This window comes from Arvicola amphibius, chromosome 1 (genome assembly GCF_903992535.2).
Source record: "Arvicola amphibius chromosome 1, mArvAmp1.2, whole genome shotgun sequence".
Classification (NCBI taxonomy): Eukaryota; Metazoa; Chordata; class Mammalia; order Rodentia; family Cricetidae; genus Arvicola; species Arvicola amphibius.
In genome coordinates this window covers 173,116,333-173,134,390 of record NC_052047.1, presented here as the reverse complement: position 1 = coordinate 173,134,390, position 18,058 = coordinate 173,116,333, and positions in this window count along the sequence as shown.

Sequence of the window (18,058 nt, the reverse complement as noted above, 5' to 3'; positions counted from 1 at the left end):
AGTTTCTTCTCTTTTTTGTCTCTTCCCTGAAAAAGCAGCTTCTGCCTTGCTTCATTCTCCCCATTTTCCCCCTCCCCCCTCTGTCTCTCTCTGTGTGTTTCTCTCTGCTCTTCTTCCTTCTCCCCTTACTCCCTCTCCTCTTCCCTTTCATAGCCCACTAAATAAATATCCAACCTCATTCTGCATGGTGTGCCTATCCATGTCTCTTTCTCTCTCTCACCGCGTGGCTCCCTGCCTTGGTCCAGCTGCCTTTGGAGACCTGCTGGGTGTTTTCATGGTGTGCCCATCTGTCTGTCTCTCCTCATGGGACTCATTGCTACTCATGGCCCACTGCAGCCACTTGGGGAACTGTACTATCCCTACCTGGGGCCAGTTGCTCTTGGGACCCACTGCTCACTGCTGCAGCTTGGGGACCTGCAGCATTTTACCTAAACCATTACAAACCCGATTTTGTCATGTAAATGAAGGCAGGGAAGGAAAGGGAAAGGGAGGGAAAGGAAGGAAGGGGAAAGGGAAGGTAGCTCAGAGGGAAGGAAAGAAAAAGGGAAAGGGGAGGGAGAGAGGAAAGGAGAGCAAGCGAAGCTAGTTTATATCCACTCGACCTTTTCCTAGCTTTAGTTTTACCAGGATACTCTTACCAATAGAGTAAATAAGCAGTGGGCTTCTTTCCTCCATGCATTCTTTCAACAGTTGTCATGGACCAACCTAGACAATAATACCTCTTGTCAGGGTAGGGGCCTGGGAATTTAGAAATATAAGTAAAGAATATGGAGAAGCATAAAAATAATAAGACAGGGGGCTGGAAAGATGGCTCAGTGGTTAGGAGTACTGATTGTTCTTCCAGAGGACTTAGGTTCAATTCCCAGCACTCACATGGCAGCCAACAACTGTCTGTAACTCCAAGATCTAACATCCTCACACATCCTCACACAGAGATACATGCAGGCAAAATACCAATGTATGTAAAATAAAATAAATAATTAATTAATTAAAAAATAATAAGACAGAAACCATAGAAGATACTGGGAGGGCATGCCAGTGAACACTGAAATAACCCATGCTTATTTTTCCATAGCTTTTATACCAATGTAAAAAAGGGGAGAAAGTAATAAAAGACTTTATTAACATGATACAAAGGACAACTCAAACAGTCTATCATTTTAACACTCTGATACATCAAATCATTAGCTTTCTGTTGTTTAGACAGTGTAGCTGCTCTAGACCATGTATCCTGAAGGCATCCACTCTCCAGGTGACCTCATAGTTATAAAGAAGGAGCAGAAATATATTTGCATATCTTTTGTTCCTGTTTTATGGAGCAATTTGAGATGTATTGGTATTAACTCTTTGAAAGTTTGGTAGAATTCCAATTTTGCTAATTTGTATATTCTCTCTCTGCCTTTTAGTTAGTTTGGATAAGGCTTTGTCAATCTTGCTGATTTTCTCGAATAACCAACTCATTTTATTGATTCTTTGTTTTTGTTTTGTTGTTTGTTTTGTTTTTTGTTTGTTTCTGTTTTCTTGATTTTAGCTCTGAGTTTGATTATATCTTGTTATCTATTCCTTTTGGGTATGACTGTTTTTTTCTTTTTGTTCTAGAGCTTTCAGATGTGCTGTTAAATTGCTAGTATGAGAGCTCTCTAATTTTTTACTTAGGCACTTAGTGCTATGAACTTGCCTCTTAGATCTACCTTCATTGTGTCCCACAAGTTTGGGTATGTTGTGTATTCTTTGTCATTCAATTCTAGAAAGTTTTTTATTTCATTCTTAATTTCTATCTTCACTCATTTTTCATTTGGTAGTAACTTGTTCAGTTTTAATAAGTTTGTTAACTTTCTGTTGTTTCTGTTGGGTTGATATCCACTTTGAGTCAGTGATGGTCAGATAGGATTCAGGGTGTTATTACAGTTTTCTAGTATTTGTTGAGACTTGTTTTGTGTCTGTATAAATGGTCATTTTTGGATAAAGTTCCATGAGGTGCTGAGAAGAAGATATGTTCTTTTGTGTTTGGGAGAAATGTTTGTAAGTATCTGTTAAGTCCATTTGATTTATAACCATAGTTAGCCCCAGAAGCTTTCTGTTTGCTTTTTGTCTGTGCATTGGCAATGGTGGGGTATTAAAGTCTCCCACTGTTAGTGTATGAGGGTCAACATATGATTTTAGTTTAGCTGCATTTCTTTTATGAGCTCAAGTGCTTTTTTGTTTGATGCATAGATATTAAGAATTGCAATGTCCTCTTGCAATTGATAGATTTTTTCCTTTGATTGATATCTAGTATCCTTCCTTACTCTTCCAATTAATTTAGTTTGAATTCTACTTTGTCAGATATTAAAATGACTACATCAACTTGCTTCTAAGGTCTATTTGCTTGGGATATCATTTTCCATTCTTTTACCCCAAGGTGATGTCTATCCTTGATACCATAATTGTGTTTGGGTGATGTAGCAGGATGGGTTTTTGTTTTTGTATCCATAATGTTAGTCTGTGGCTTTTATTGGTGAATTGAGATCATTGGAGTTGAGAGATATCAATGAACAGTGTTTTATTTCAGGTTTGACAGTGAGTTTCTGGCTGCCATGGAACTCACTCTGTAGGTTAGACTGGTCTTGAACTCAGAAATCCACCTGCTTCTGCCTCCCAAGTGCTGGGGTTAAAGGCATTCACTACCATTGAATGACTAAAAACAATGTTTGTTGATTCTTGTTATTTATTTATTTGTTAATTTGGTTGTTAATTTGATGGTGGCAGTGGTGATGGTGGTGATGGTGGTGATGGTGGTGGTGGTGGTGGAGGTGGTGGAAGTGGTAGGTGTATGCTTCTTCTTGATTTTCCGGTCTGGGATTTACTCCTTGTTTTCTTGAGTGTGGTTAACCTCTTTAAGTTGGAATTTTCCTTCTAGTACTTTCTGTTGGTCTGGGTTTGTAGATAGATATTGCTTAAATTTGGTTTTTATCATCAATGTCTTATTTTCTCTAGCTATTGTGATAGAAAGCTAGTGGTATTTACTGGCATATGTGGTCTCTTCGAGTCTGTAGAGCATCTATTTCTAGCTTTTAGAGTTTCCATTGAGAAGCCACATGTTATGCTAATAAGTTTGCCTTTTTCCTCTTCACAGTTTTTAATATTCTTTCATTATTCAGTATATTTAGTGTCTTGTTTATTATGTGTTGAGGGGAATTTCTTTTCTGGTCTATTTGGTGTCTATTTCTTGTACCTTGATAGGCACATCCTTCTTTCAGTTAGGGAAATTTTATTCTATGATTTTGTTGAAAATATTTTCTGTGTGTTTGACCTGGGTTTCTTCTTTTTCCCCTATTCCTTTTAAGAATAGTGTGCCAGACTTTCTGGATATTTTGTACCAGAAGTCTTTTTTTAGATCTAGCATTTTCTTTAACCAAGGTATCTATTCTATTGTGTCTTCAATGCCTGAGAGTCTCTCTTCCACCTCTTGTGAACACAAGACAGGAATCTTGATGAGGCTTGCCACTGAGGTTCCTGTTGGAGTTCCTAAATTTCTCCTTTCCACATTTACCTCAGTTTGGGTTTTGTCTATTGATTCTCTTTCTACTTTCAGGTCCTGGACTGTTTTATTAACTTCCTTCCACTGTGCATGTTTTTGACTTATTCAAGGAATTTTATTCATTTCCTCTTTAAGGACTTCTGTCATATTCATAAAGGCTATGTCTATATGGTCTTTGTCTTGTGCTGCAGCTATGTTGCAGTTCTCAAGGCCTACTGTGGTAGAGCTGCTCGGCTCTAGAGGAGACATAGTGTCCTGGCTATTATTTGTGTGTGTGTGTGTGTGTGTGTGTGTGTGTGTGTGTGTGCGTTATGTTGGCTTCTGGACATTTGTGTTTGGGATAGTTGTAATCCTAGGTACCAATTTCTGGTCTTGTCTTTATTTATTTTTTCTTTTTTTGTTTTTTTCGAGACAGGGTTTCTCTGCAGCTTTTTTAGAGCCTGTCCTGGAACTAGCTCTTGTAGACCAGGCTGGCCTCGAACTCACAGAGATCCGCCTGCCTCTGCCTCCCGAGTGCTGGGATTAAAGGCGTGCGCCACCACCGCCCGGCTGGTCTTGTCTTTATTGGGTGCTTGTTCTGTTTCTTGGTTTTTGTTGCACTCTCTGATTCTTAGGATAGTGTGGTGACTGTGTGTTGCAAGCTAGGAAATTCTTCTGGGATCCTGCTAGGTGTGGCCATTGGGAGTTCCTGGCAAATTGTTTTTCTAGGTATTAGTAGCTAATGCTTAGGAATGGGGTTGGGGTGGGGGCAGGGGCAGGGATGGGCTGAGGGGTTCCACAGAAAGTGGGAAAGCAAGATATTCCACCATGATCTACCTAGTCCTCTGGAAATGGGGTCAGAGAGTGAGGAGAGTCCCAACAGGTAGTCTGATACAGAGTCGGAGATGAGACTGGGGGATTGGGTATGGAGGAGAGGATGGAGAGTAAAAGTCTGAAGCTTGTTTACCCTTCACTTGGTTGCCACACTTGCCTCCCTGGCAGGCAGGGGTGGCATTAGTGAGTCTTCAAATGCAGTATCACAAAGAGTCACAGGGTAAGAGTGGGTGGTGGTATAGTCACCAAGCTGATACCCACACCTAACTCCACATCCTGTCTTGACTCTGGCGCTCACCCAGGGTGTGAATGTGATAGCATCAGAAAAGGACTCAGGCTTTCACAGTGTTCAGGCTGAAAGAGATTGAGAACTGCAGTTTTCAGCTTAGACAAGCTTAGCAAATTAGCATCATGCTTTTGCTGTGCTTTGTGGGTTTTTTGTTTGCTTTTGTTTTGTTTTGTGTTTTGATTCTTGCCTATTGGCTAACTCTTACCCTTTGGTTACCTTTCTTCCTGGCAAAACCATTTTTTGTCCTTCAAAGTATAGTTTGAATTCTACCTTTTTCATGATGCCTTCCCAGTACGGTTTTCAAACTAGATATGAGCCTAGATAATATTATGTTTTGGTTGTGAGCTTAGCCTTTAATAGCTGAGCTCTCTCTCCAGCCCAATATTATATTTACCTAAGCATGGTATTTCCTATGTGGCTATTTTGTTCACAGGGAGAAAGCCCTTTAAGAAGTCTCCCTATGTCACTGGGTAGCATACACCCTGGGTCTCTTGTGATCTGGCCTTTGATCACGCTCTTGTGCCCTCCCTTGAAACCCCTTTTGACTTCTTTGCTGCTGGCACACTAAACAAATGTCTTCCCTATACCTCTACTTCCTCTCTCTTGGTTATCTTCAGGGCTTTCCACACGCAGCCGCATCCTCTATTGGTTAAAGAGGATTGCTAAAATGGCTATAATGCTTGACCTCTACCAGAAACCATACTTTCTGCAATGTGCCTTCAGTGTGGAGACCGAGACCCTTTCTCCTGTCCTTGAATCTGCGCTGGCCCTAAGACTGCCTGTGACCTACAGGCTTCTGGGAAAATGACTCTGTAACAATTCTGAGCCTAGACACTGAAAAGGCTTGCGGGTTCCTACCCATTCTTTGAGTCTTGCCCAGCTGTCATAAGTTGTTAAAGCCTCCACCAGGCTGATGAAAAAAAAAAAAACCCAGATGGAGCAGAGGCAGTCTTATCTGACAGAGCCTTTCTAGATGAGTGGTTCCCTGCCAACCTCCCTACCAGACTAGCATTGCAGTGGATGTGATAGGAAGTCCCAGGTTACAGCTGCCCCGCTGGTCAAGAACTGTGAGCTAAAGAAGTTATTACTTTTGCCTAGTAAATGTTGGGGTGGTTTGTTATATAGCCACAAATATTGATAGACTGTATCAGCTGCCTCTTTGGTTTCAACTTAGATATCAACTTTTTGGCAAAGCCCTTTCTGGCAGTCTCTTCTTGTAGGCTTACCTCTCTTAGATCCCAGAGGGACCACTAGTCCAGGATTAGAGTTACTTCCATATCATCTCTGTTCCAATCTATATCTAATTTTTTTTATTTTAAAATCATTATTTAAAAAACCCCACTGTTTATTTTAAGTAGTATTGAGGATGAAACCCAACCTAACACATGCTAGACACAGACCTTGCCCCGAACCACATCCTAGCCCAGTCCGTGAGAGGCGTGAGGGTAGGAGTTTTTGTTTTCTTTTGTGTTTTTGAGGTAGGGTTTCTCTGTGTAGCCTTAGCTGTCCTGGAACTCTGGAACTTGCTCTACAGGCCAGGCTGGCCTCAAATGCAGAGCTCTGACTCCTGAGTGTTGGAATTAAAGATGTAAACCACTATTGGCTATCAGAATCCTTGTTTAATTACGTTTCCATAGATTTGCAGAAAATGTTGTTGAAGGAAGGAATGCAGAGGTTACAGTTTATAGACTGTGTATGATCATTTTTTTTTTCTTCCACTGAATTGTCTTGAACCATGATGAACTTCTTTCGTTTTATTTTCCTCTCCAAATTCTTTACTTACCATTTAAACGTCAAGAAGTTGGATCTTGACTTCTGGTACTGATGTTTCATTAGCAATCAATACTGGGTCTGAGCTTCCTCATGGCACTGAGGAGTGGTGACTCTGTCCTTCAGGTAGGGCCACACTGTCTAGCTGCAACAGTCCGTCATCCCCATTGTACCCTCGGTGCCCACTGCGGTTCCTTTACAGACTCTGTATTCTCTCACACACTGCTTCAAAGAAATGTGGCTGATAAGTCTTTCCACTTCTTTACTCCCCTTTCAGTACGAGAGTGAGTGAGAATGTGGGCAGCCCTGGCCTCCCTAAGCATTGCTAATGCCCCTGGCCCCCAACAAACTCTCAGTTTTTTCTTTTCATTCAAAGGACTTTCAAGGATAACTCAGCCCTTCATCTGACTTAAACTGGAGCAAGATTTTTAAAATCGAGTAACTTAAGTTCGAGGCCAGCCTGGTCTACAAGAGCTAGTTCCAGGACAGGCTCCAAAGCCACAGAGAAACCCTGTCTCGAAAAACCAAAAAAAAAAATAAAAAAATAAAAAAAAAATAAATAAATAAAAATAAATAAAATCTAGTAACTTAGTTGCATGATGGCAGAAGCCACGGCTGGCTGAAGGCATCCTTACCCACGAGTGCTGGCAGGGCGGCAGGCACTGATGCCAACTTTCTGATGTCGTCTCCTTCGGTGGTACTCTTTTTTTTTTTTTGTTTATTGTTTTTTGTTTTTTGTTTTTTCAAGACAGGGTTTCTCTGCGGCTTTAGAGCCTGTCCTGGAGCTAGCTCTTGTAGACCAGGCTGGTCTCGAACTCACAGAGATCCGCCTGCCTCTGCCTCCCGAGTGCTGGGATTAAAGGCGTGCGCCACCACCGCCCGGCCTTCGGTGGTACTCTTAACATATCTCGTGAAACTGCTGCTGTCTCCATTTTGATGCAACAAAACACATTTTAAACATCATGAGACAAGAGTGAACGGTTTGAAAGTGTTGGGGCTTCCACTGTTCCTTCTATGTCTAAGGCTTCTATCTCAATGGCTGGGTCTTGCATGAAGCCTCCCCTCTACCACTGTAAATCTCACATCTCTAAAGAGAAGCTCAGCCAGGCTGGTTTGCCCTCCGCAGGAATGCCAACCTTCCCATTGTTTATTCTGGCATCTAGCTACTCTGACTGACAGAGCTGGCACTGGGAAGATCTGAGTAAAAGTTTGAATAGATTAACCCTCAAACTGACACATTAGAATGGGAGATATTCTGGTTTCAGATCATATCTTCAGTTCCATGTACTCATTTGCAAAATCAACAGGATTGGCAACTTGGTAACAGCCCCTGGCAAACTAGATTTATCAAATCCCTTATGTAAATACCAGTATAATTATCCAATTCCAAAGAATTTGTATCACTAGGGTACATAGAAGGGTTATTCCACCTGGGCATGACAGCTTGCCTGCTCTCTGATTAGCCCAGTGAATTAAACACGCAGTACCTTGGTTCACCAGCTCTGACTCAATTTACTTCCCAAAGCCCCATGACCTTAGCCCACTGGCTAGGAGCTCAACCGTGATGTAATCTGAGATGAGCCCAGTCTGAAGGAGCTGAGGAGAGAAACAGGAACTGATTTTTATCAGAATTGAGCTGGCTGTGTTTGCCCCACGATGCATTACATTAGATGGTGGCCTTATCTTATGCCCAAGGAGAGTGGATTTCATCAGCCTCCTTGAGAAATACCTGAACTAATCCCCGCAAAGTTTCCTTTTGTGCCGCAAAAGTAACGTGCGATTATTACAGGGGAAATTTAATAGCATGAAATGGAATGAAAACTAAAAGTCGTTCTTTAAATCGCCCCCCCCAACAAACATTTGTAGCGTCTTGAGATGCATTAGTGTAGCTAGCTCTGCCTCTGTCGTCTTTACATTTTCAATAGCTTTAGAATATTTACTCCTTTCTTATAAAGCCTAAAGTGGGGGTGGGTGGGGGCATGTATTCTGGAGGAATGTGTTTCCCAATGAGGGTATTTTAGAGCTCAGAAAAAAAAAGTGACAGAAATTAGCACCCACTTGAATCCCAGCACTTGGAAGGCAGAGGCAGGTGGATCTCTGAACTTGAGGCCAGCCTGGTTACAGGGCAGGTTCCAGGGGAGCCAGGCCTACACAGAGAACCCTGTCTTGACAAACAGAAATAAGACAAACCAAACCATGGATTGTCACTCCATCAACTGGTTATAGTTCCAGGCTGAGTCATTTTGAGTCTCTTTTCAACTTTTTCTCTTGCCACCGAGACCCACTTCCCTAAATACTGGTTGTTGCATTAACTGTCTATCATCGGAATAAAAATGCTTGGCTACACTTGAGCAAATCAAAAGTCCCATGCTATGAATAAACCCCAGAGCCTCTCCCAGATGGCAGAACTTTGATTTTTTTTTCCTGTGAATTTCTGTGAGCTACAGACCTTTTATCTTTACTTCCTGTTCTTAACTGCATATTAAATTTGAGGTCTCATCCACTTTTATGTTGAGTTAGAGAAATTTTGATACCTTTGGAGCTAAATGGATAACCATTTTATTGGAGGTGTTTGATGAATGGAATGACATTTGCAAAGGTTGAGCCGAGATGAGGAATCTTCAGCCACTGGCAGTATGATTGCATTAAGACAGACATGAGGTTCGGTATAGTAGCAAATGCATTCCTTAGTTGCCTAACATGGAAATGTTGATTTCTTATTATGAAAAGCATATGCCTGGTCTGGTGAGTCTCTGAGGTTTGTTTCTTCCACCTGAGACCTGGGTCCTGGGGTGCACCGCAATTCAGTTTTGCAGCGGTGAGAAAGAGAGACTAGACGGAGCTCACACCTTCTTCAAATGTTTCCTTGTCATTTGCTTCAGTCTAGAAGTGAGATGTGTCGCTGACACCCACAACCCACAGCCCCTTGGCCTGTAACCGCCAGAGGGGAAAGCATTCCTTCGCCATATGTTCACAAAGGGATGGAGAACCAGATTTGAGTGAGCTCAGCACGTTACCACAGTGACCGCAAGCAAGGAACCTCATTTTGCCTATTGGTCTTAACTGTGTGACTTAGATGACCTCAGAATCCCCACTTCTTCTTGGAACCTCGGACTCTAAATGATTGGTTTCTTCTTATAGTAGCTTTAGGGGTTGGAATACATTGTGTGTGGTAGCTTATTGTTACTCTGAGATTTTCATATCTATTAATAGCATAAGGCACATGCTCATATCGCACAGTGACACTGGGAGCTCACAAGAGGACCAAGGACAGATAAGCTTGTCCTCAGAATCTAGTTTGGCTATATGACCTTCAGTTACTTATTCTCCCTGTGATAGTTTTGTTGTTGTTTATTTGATTTTCAATTTAAATATCAACAAGTATAGGAATAATATTATCCTCCCAGAGTTCTGGGGCACTAGATGGGGGTAATTTGAATACTGTTCTTGGAACAGTGCCTAGCATGTACTAAAAGCTCACTACGTTCATTTTACAGTGAGTTTTAAAGGTGCCTCTCCTTGTCCTACAGCTTTGCAAATGTCTACGCGTAAGGTCTCCACGGGCTATGACTGTTTTAATTATTGTCTGTCTTGTTTTGGTTGGGTAAGTCAGCCCAGCCCATGCAAATTTCTAATCTACTGACCCACAAAATGGAGTTATATACATTGTGTGTAGGAGACTTGGAGCTGAAACTCAGCACCCCATACCTGTGCCTCGTAAGCTTAAGCTTAGATCTTCCCTGGCTCCATCTTTGCTCTGACATCTGAGAAGGATCCTGCCTTTGGCCTCTTCAGGCTCCTGATTCCTGTCTGGTTCTCTTACTCTGACTCATAGACTGATGTGGCCCCTAAACTCGTAGGAATCCAACTTAGCTAGGGAATTCCAACTGTAGTCTCAGTTACTCCAGATTCAAGCTCCACCTCAGTTTCTGGTTAACAGAGAAGCTTAGTGGTAGACAAGTGTCAGATACTTGACCCTCTGATTTCCTCAGCTGTACCTCTTGAGCCTCTTCGGCCTTGGTATTACATGCCATCTTGCCATTACCACCATCCCAAATGCATGAGACATCTGCAGGGATCAGTCCCTCTGCAGGCATGATTTCTCTAGGAAATTCATATAAGCAAGAATATTTTCCTTCCTTGTCCGAGGTTTTTATAGGAATCTCCTTGGAATGTAGAGGAACGGCCACACCAAGAGAGAATGTGAGAAACGGCATGTGGTTCCTGAATAGGAGCTGGGTGACTAACTTTGATTGTCAGCTGGATTCGATGAAGAAATTCCTAGGGCATTAGTGAAGTGCGCCTTTGGGCATCTCTGTAAGGAACTTTCTAAAGAGGATTAATTCAGGAAGAAGACCCACCCTACATAGGCAGCGTCATGCCAGGGACTCGGGGCCAGACTGAACCAGGGAGAAAACAGGAACCAGCCCGGTGAGTGGTGCCATTCCTCTCACTCTCTGCTATTTCTTCCAGCTGTCCCTGCCCCCGTGGCTTCCTTGCTAAGATACTGTACCCTCATTCTGGGAGCCAAAATGAATCCCTCAAGTTGCTTCTTGTCCCGTGGTAATAGTACCATAAAGTAACAAATACAGATGCTGCCAGGCTCCCGCTCCCTTTTGCTTCTTGATGAATCTAATGTTGCGGGGGAGGGGGTGAACTCTGTGCAAGACTGTAGATGGGTGCTCTAGGCAGGGAAGTGGGGGTTTCTCACCAGGTGCATCTTATCCTCAGGTCTTATTCCGCTCAGTATGTGGAAGACATCATCCCTTCCACCAGCCTCCACTCAGCCTCGCCTCTAGCTTTGGTGTCTCTTAGAAACAGTGTTCTCTTCCAGCCAGTTCTGGATACTGTCAGGCTGTCTCCTGACTCTCCCTCTTTTCTCAAGTTTTATCAAAAGACAATGTGGCACTTTTCCCATAGGCCTACCGTCCAGGCAGGGGATGCCAAGTCGCCAAGATTTATAGGGTGGGCAAGAGTTAAACGAAAAGATATTGTCACCCTGTCTCTGGAATGATGATAAATGCAGCTGTTGCCTGTTTCCTTCCCATCTGCCTTTGCAGTCTTGTATGGCAAACATGTCACATTTGTCACTGACAAAACGAAACAAATTCTTATCTGTGGTTTTGGGAAAGGATAAATCACCAGAGAATAATTTCCAAACACTCTGGAATAGGCTATACAGATCTCCAGGGCTGATCCCAAGTGCAGAAGTGGGGAGGTTTTGCAATTCCAATTTTATCCCCTCTCACTGGGCAGCTTATCAAAGCTCAGTAGGGAGATCTCTGGAACCCCGCAGGAGACAGGGGCTAAGAAAAGATAGCTATGCCGTAGGGGTTTAGAGACACAGAATCTACCGCTCTTAGACGGTCACACAGTGTCACAACTGACATTTGGTTATAAAATTAGCAAAGAACTTTTAAAAATTGTATTATCCCATGATGTTTTAACAAGATATGTTCTTGTTAGGTTTTTTGTTCTAAGAAGGAAAAATAAATCCCAGAGTGTTTAAAGAAACCAATATTAACCTTCAGATTCAAGGCCCAGCCGCTCCCACGCCCCAAATGGCCCCACTTATCTTGTTCCTTTGCCTCCAAGGCAGAGCTGGAGTCAGCTGGGGGGACTGTCAAACAACACTGGTCATTTCTCCCATTTATTTACTTTTTTGGCAAAGCTAGAGGCTGCTCAGTGCTTACTGGTGTCTTTAGGGTGCTACACTGACTTGGTGAATTTTCTAGGGTGGTTAGTGTGTTCTTTCATGGTCTATACCTTTTGCTCCCTGGCACTAGGGTTCTCATTAGGTCTTTGCTCGGGGACTTGAGCTTCCCACTGTGTGGTAGAATGTCTCTAACTGCGATCCCAGACTCGTTGTAGGATAAGTGTAGCATGTGGCCTTAAATGAGACATCCAAATTCCAGATCGCAAGAGCAGGGATTTCTCTTGCAGATCAAGGTTAAACTGATACAAGCGAAAAGGTGAATCTACAGTTAAGCTAAAATGCTTTGGGATTCAAAGCAATTTTTCCCCCATCCCTGTGCAGTTTCTGTGAGTTGGTAATGTACTACAATGTCAGCCCATTTAAAATTAATTTATTTTATGAAAATTTACTGTGTCAAACTGCTCATCACTTTACCTTTTAAAGATCAGCCCAGAGTACCTTGGAAGGTGGCTCAGTTGGTAAAACGCATGCTATGTAAGCATGAGGACCTAAGAGGAGTCCTCAGTACCCACTTAAAGAGTTAGGCATGGTGCCCTGTGCCTGGAAGCCTGCTTTTAGAGATACTGAGATAGGCAGGTCCCTGGGGCTTGATGGCCAGCCAACTCCGTCTAAACAGTGAGCCTCGGGTCCCAGTAAGAGACCCTGCCTCAAAAAAAAGTGGATGATTTCTGAGAAATGTCATACAAAGTTGACTCCTGCCTACACATATGCACATGCACACATACTATATGCACATTGAACATACACATACATACCGCTTCCCCAAATGTTCCCAGAAACCGTTTGACATGAACAGAATCTACTGCTTAGAATGCAGACATTTTTCAAAGAGTGGAAGGTCCAACACTTGCTTTTATGAGGCCAAGCTTGGACTGTTTTTAGTGGGGGCGTATCAGAGACTCCCCCAGGGAGCTTAGAAGAAAAGGATTTTCACAGGGCTGAGATAACACTAGAATCTCTGCATAGGCTAAAGACCAAGAGTTGAGGCTGAGCTCTTGGACCCAGCTTAACCTTTAGAGTTTAGCTGCTCAGAGACAGAGCACGTGGGCCAGAGTTGTGGAATGAGAAAACAGCCAGGAGGCTGCTGGAAGGTCCATGTTGCCGTGAGACAAAGCGGTAAGATGCATGTGCCTGACCCCGCGTCTCTCCAAGTGGCTCAATCCTGATTCTAAGTCTCATGGTAGTGCATCTGACAGGCAGGTCCTCATCCATGATGGCAGAATAGGCAGGTGCGGGCCCAGCATCTGGGACTAGAATGGGAATTGAGTGAAGCCTTCTGTTTCATCTGCTATTACCTGAAACCTGTCTGCCCTGCCAAAGAGCATATCAAACAAAGCTTGTTTCTCATGCCCTCTGTCCTGTCCCCCCACCTATCCATGCATCCATCCACCCACCCACCCACTCATCTAAATTAGGCCTTTTTGTTTGGTTTCTTCTATTCTTAAAAAAAAAAAAAAAAAAAAAACAATTCTGTTTCAGAATTATTTCAGGACAACAACCACAACAAAATTTCTTCAAAAAAATAACCACAACATCATTACCATACTAACATTTTAACAAAATTCTTTAATAGCCTCTGATGCTTAGACAGTATTCAGTTCTCCCGAATTGGCTCAGAACTTCAGGGAAACACACATCTGCTTTCTCTTAGGCCGATTCCATGTGCCGCTGGCTTGATGTTTATGGTGTCCGATGCTGCTCTGACTCTTAGGGCTCTGTTACTCTGTGCTGTCCGTCTTCTTTCTTCTCCGTCCCTCCTTATTACCATCAAGGCTTTCTTGTTCTTCCCTCACACAGGTTCCTGTTGGGACCATTTGGAATCCTGGCCTCCAGCTGCTCTTCCCTGCTAGAGATCTTTACTTTCCTTCTGATTTGAGTTACTAAAAGCTGTGTCAAAGTTGTTTACCAGCTCTGCTTCACGAGCACGTGTTGCTTTGGCCTTGAGAATCAGAGGATAAGGTTTTCACCTGTTGGCCCACTTGACTGTTGGGTATATAAGCCTCCGTGGTGCTATTGAATAAAGGGCTTCTTACCAGTGACTAGAGGTCCGTGTCTCTGTGTCTCTCTGTCTCTGTGTGAGTCTTTGTGTGTTTCAACCTCCAGCCCTTTGCCTGAAGCTCAGGAACTGTATGGTAGCGCATAGAGCGCAGACAGGTGTTGTGTGCTGCAGGTTCCTTCCAATCTTACCGCCCCTCCTTTCCTCTCATCTGCATTTATAGAAACCAGCTCACTGTTCAGTATCTGGCAGCCTGGTCTTTTCTGGCCGACTCAGCATATTGGTCCTATCACACATTCTCTTGTGTTTTCATGTTTTCTATAAAGCAAGCACTCAGATTTAAGTGTAACTCAATGACAAACCTTTTGAAAGTGAGTTTTGAACATCACCCAGAGACTTGCCAGATCTCTGTGTTGAGTCTTTTTCATGTTCTGCCCATTTCTTAGATGGTGAGAAAAATGTCTTTTACCAATTACTTGACTCTTTCAGGGTAGATTTGTACAGAAAAAAACAGAATAGATTTTTTATTTCCGAAATCACCCCCAAATTATCTCATTTCTTCCTTCCTTCTTTCCTCCCCCACCTTCTTTCTTTCTGCTATCAGCTATGAGAAAGGAGAATTTGTTCCTTAGGGTCTTTTCAGAAACGATGGTTTGACAGGAATGCTGAATGTCTGTGTCTACAGCACAGTGATGAATTGCTGTGGGTTACAGCAATTAGCTTGTGTGACCGATCAGAGGGTAATGACAAAGGAGTGGAAATGCTGTCCTTATTTTATTAGTATGCATGAATTGAAATGATACACTGTACTTCATAAATAAGAACAATTATTATGTTAATCACAAAAACTCTAAAATATTATATGAGATGAAAATGCCTATCGCCTTTATGAGATCATAGATTCAGACATATTTGTTTCTTCCCATTCTAAAATTGTTTTAAACTAATTATGAGTCTTAGATTAGGAACATTTTTAGTTCTTTTGGCACAGTTCTAATAATCTTGATGACTTTCTTGAATTCTGATATATTAGAGATTTAGTTCATGCATCCTGTCTCTCTAAGGATATTTGGTTTCTTGAGCAAGAAATGAGATAAAGGGAAATATGGATGCCATTTGAAACAGGCGCTTTCTTAAACCAGTTCAATTTCTAATACTTATATTAAAATTGCTTACAGAATAAAAGGCTGTGACTGTCAGTGTAGCATATATGAAGTCAGTACCTTGCCTGTTGAGGTCCAGAAGTGATAGACATAAGTAACATATTGTGAAAATTTGGGACCTGGAGAGATGGGTCAGTTGTTAAGAGCTCTTGCTGCTTCCCCAAAGGACTTGAATTCAGTTCCCAGTGTGCTTAGCAGGCTGTTCACCTGTAATCCCAGTTCCAGAGAATATGGCATCCTCTTCTGGCCTCCACTGGCACCTGTGCACATGTGGTGCACACACACACACACACACACACACACACACGTGATGCCAATGGTTACAGTTTAGGTATGGACAGATTTCCTTCTGGTTTGCTCTGTGCTGGATCATTCCTCTTTCTGTTACAAGCTGTGGGCACTACAGCTATCAGTAGTGTGCATTCTGAAGCTCCTTTGCCCTCCAGGCTTGAACCTGCCCTGATGGCTGACAGAAAGCTCCATAGCAGGCCTGCATAGCCCTAAGAATTTGATCCATGCTGGGGCAGTTAGATGCCATCTTTCAGGACTCAAAGACCAAAGAGAGCACAGTGCCCTGAAGTAACTGGAAAGCTCCCATCTCAATGGCAGTGATCTGCTAGATGGTTCAGCAGCCCCTGCTCTGATACGTGCAGAACTGTCCCTCCTGAGAAATCACATCTCCCCTCCCTCTCCTCCTGCTGCTTACATTAGCTAGATTTCTTACCTTTAAGAATTTTAACCTAAATACGCCAACTAAAAAAATCCCTCGTTTGCTGCCGTGACTTAAACTGTTCCTTTTTGCAGTAGCAGACAGCATTAAGATTCATCACTTGGTGATCTGTCAAGAGGCATTTACTTGTAATTCTAGAGACCTCTGTCTTTTCTAACTCTGCAAAGGATCAGACGGCCTGCAAGCTGCTACCTAGACCCTGAATTTAGGAGGAAGAAAGGGGAAACCAAACAGGGGTTTGCTATGCTGACAGGCCATTGCTTAGCTTCCCACTTGCATAGAAGACCATATTTAAGGAGAGGAAAAACAGTCTCTTTCTTCTTTACAAAAGTGATACAGGGCTGTAACAGAAACCACCAAGGGATGAAAAAAATGAAAACGAAAGCTACCATTAATCACCAGATAATTCCTTCAGTTTTGCCATCTGTTCTTATGTCTGTTTGATCTTTATCATGTGCTATTGCAAACTTGAGACAACTTAATAGTTGGTGTCATTGGAACTTCTCAATTGGTCAGTTCTATATTACTACCGTTGTGGTCACTATTTTAAGACAGGCTCTTGGAACATACTGCAGACTGGTCTCTAAAGCTTGGTGTACAGTACTGTGCCTTGCTTCCAATATAATTTTGAATATCTATATTATTTATGAATCACATTCTTGTTTAATTTGGACTTTCTGTTTTGCTGCAAGAGCCTGAAAACCAAAACATTAAAAATCACTGCTTTGTTCTTAAACAGGTATAAATATCCCTCAGTGGTTCCCGTAGCCCACACCCATCCATTTCCTTCCAGCTCACAGGCTGAATAAATACAGGAGATAAATATTTTCAGCGATGTGGGTTGCAGTTCTTGTCCTCAGAACTTGTCATACTGGAAGAGTTGCATTAAGATTGAAATGACCTTCGGTCTAACAGGCCTTCTGCAGCATCTGCCTCCAGTAGCAGGCAGGTTCAGGAGAGTGTGCGAGTGTGCGTGTAAGCGTTCTGTAATCAATGTACTTTAGTCCCTCACATCCTTCCACTGCGGCCACAGGTATGCTAATGAGGCCCTGGACTTGACTATGGAATCTTTCCTCAGTAGATTTGGGAACGCATTGAGCAATCAGCCTCATAACCTGCAAGGGACAAGGAGCAAGATTCTGAATGGCCATTTGCTCTCCTGGGAGGTAAACACTGCTTTGATTCACAGAATCAGGTAAGAATGACTTTTGGGTTTTTTTTCTCAATGGGGAGAGATGGAAAAGGAATCATAGCTCATATCTTATTACCTAAGGCCTGGGTAAAATCTGGAAGCTTCACCTCATTTGCATAGGTTTGAAAGCTCGTTTGTGCCCAATTGTTAATTTTTTTCATAGTTGTCTCTTTAAAAGCAGATCTTTGTGGAGCTGTGACAGATAGCTATACTTGCCGGCTTCTGCCCGATCAAGGGAGCCGCTGTGAAATCCAGACTCACTTAAGATGCGTGTGCCTTATGGAATATCTGCATTCTTAAGACAGACAAGCCAGCTGACCTTCGTGTTTGATTGGAGACTTTATTAATCAGTGCTGGAAATAAACAGGGCTACTACAAAGTTTATGTCCTGAAAGGGGGTGGTAAAGTTGGCTGATGTAGTTGAGAAAGAATGGGAATGTGTTAGCAGCACTCGTGGGAGATAAGCAGAGTGGGGAAGCTTAGGGGGTAGAGCACTCAGTAAGAGCTTAGAGCAAGTTAGTTCCTGCTTTGTATAGCTGTATAATTGATAGTGTAAAACCAACACACACAGACACATAAACACAAACACACGCGTTATCTGTGTTTCATAGGCAAGCTGTGACCACATTTATACATACAGTCTGCATTCTGATGCTCTAGGGTTGAGATGCCCAGTTGTTCCTCATCTTGATTCAGAAGAAGCACCTAGAAATAGCTTTTTTAGAAGTTATTTAAATTTTTATATTTATTTTATTCATTTTACATGTTATAGATATATCATTTATATTATTTGTTATATGTTAGCTATGTAAAATATAATATATTATCAATTATATATATTATTTAAATATATTGTCTTTATTAAAATA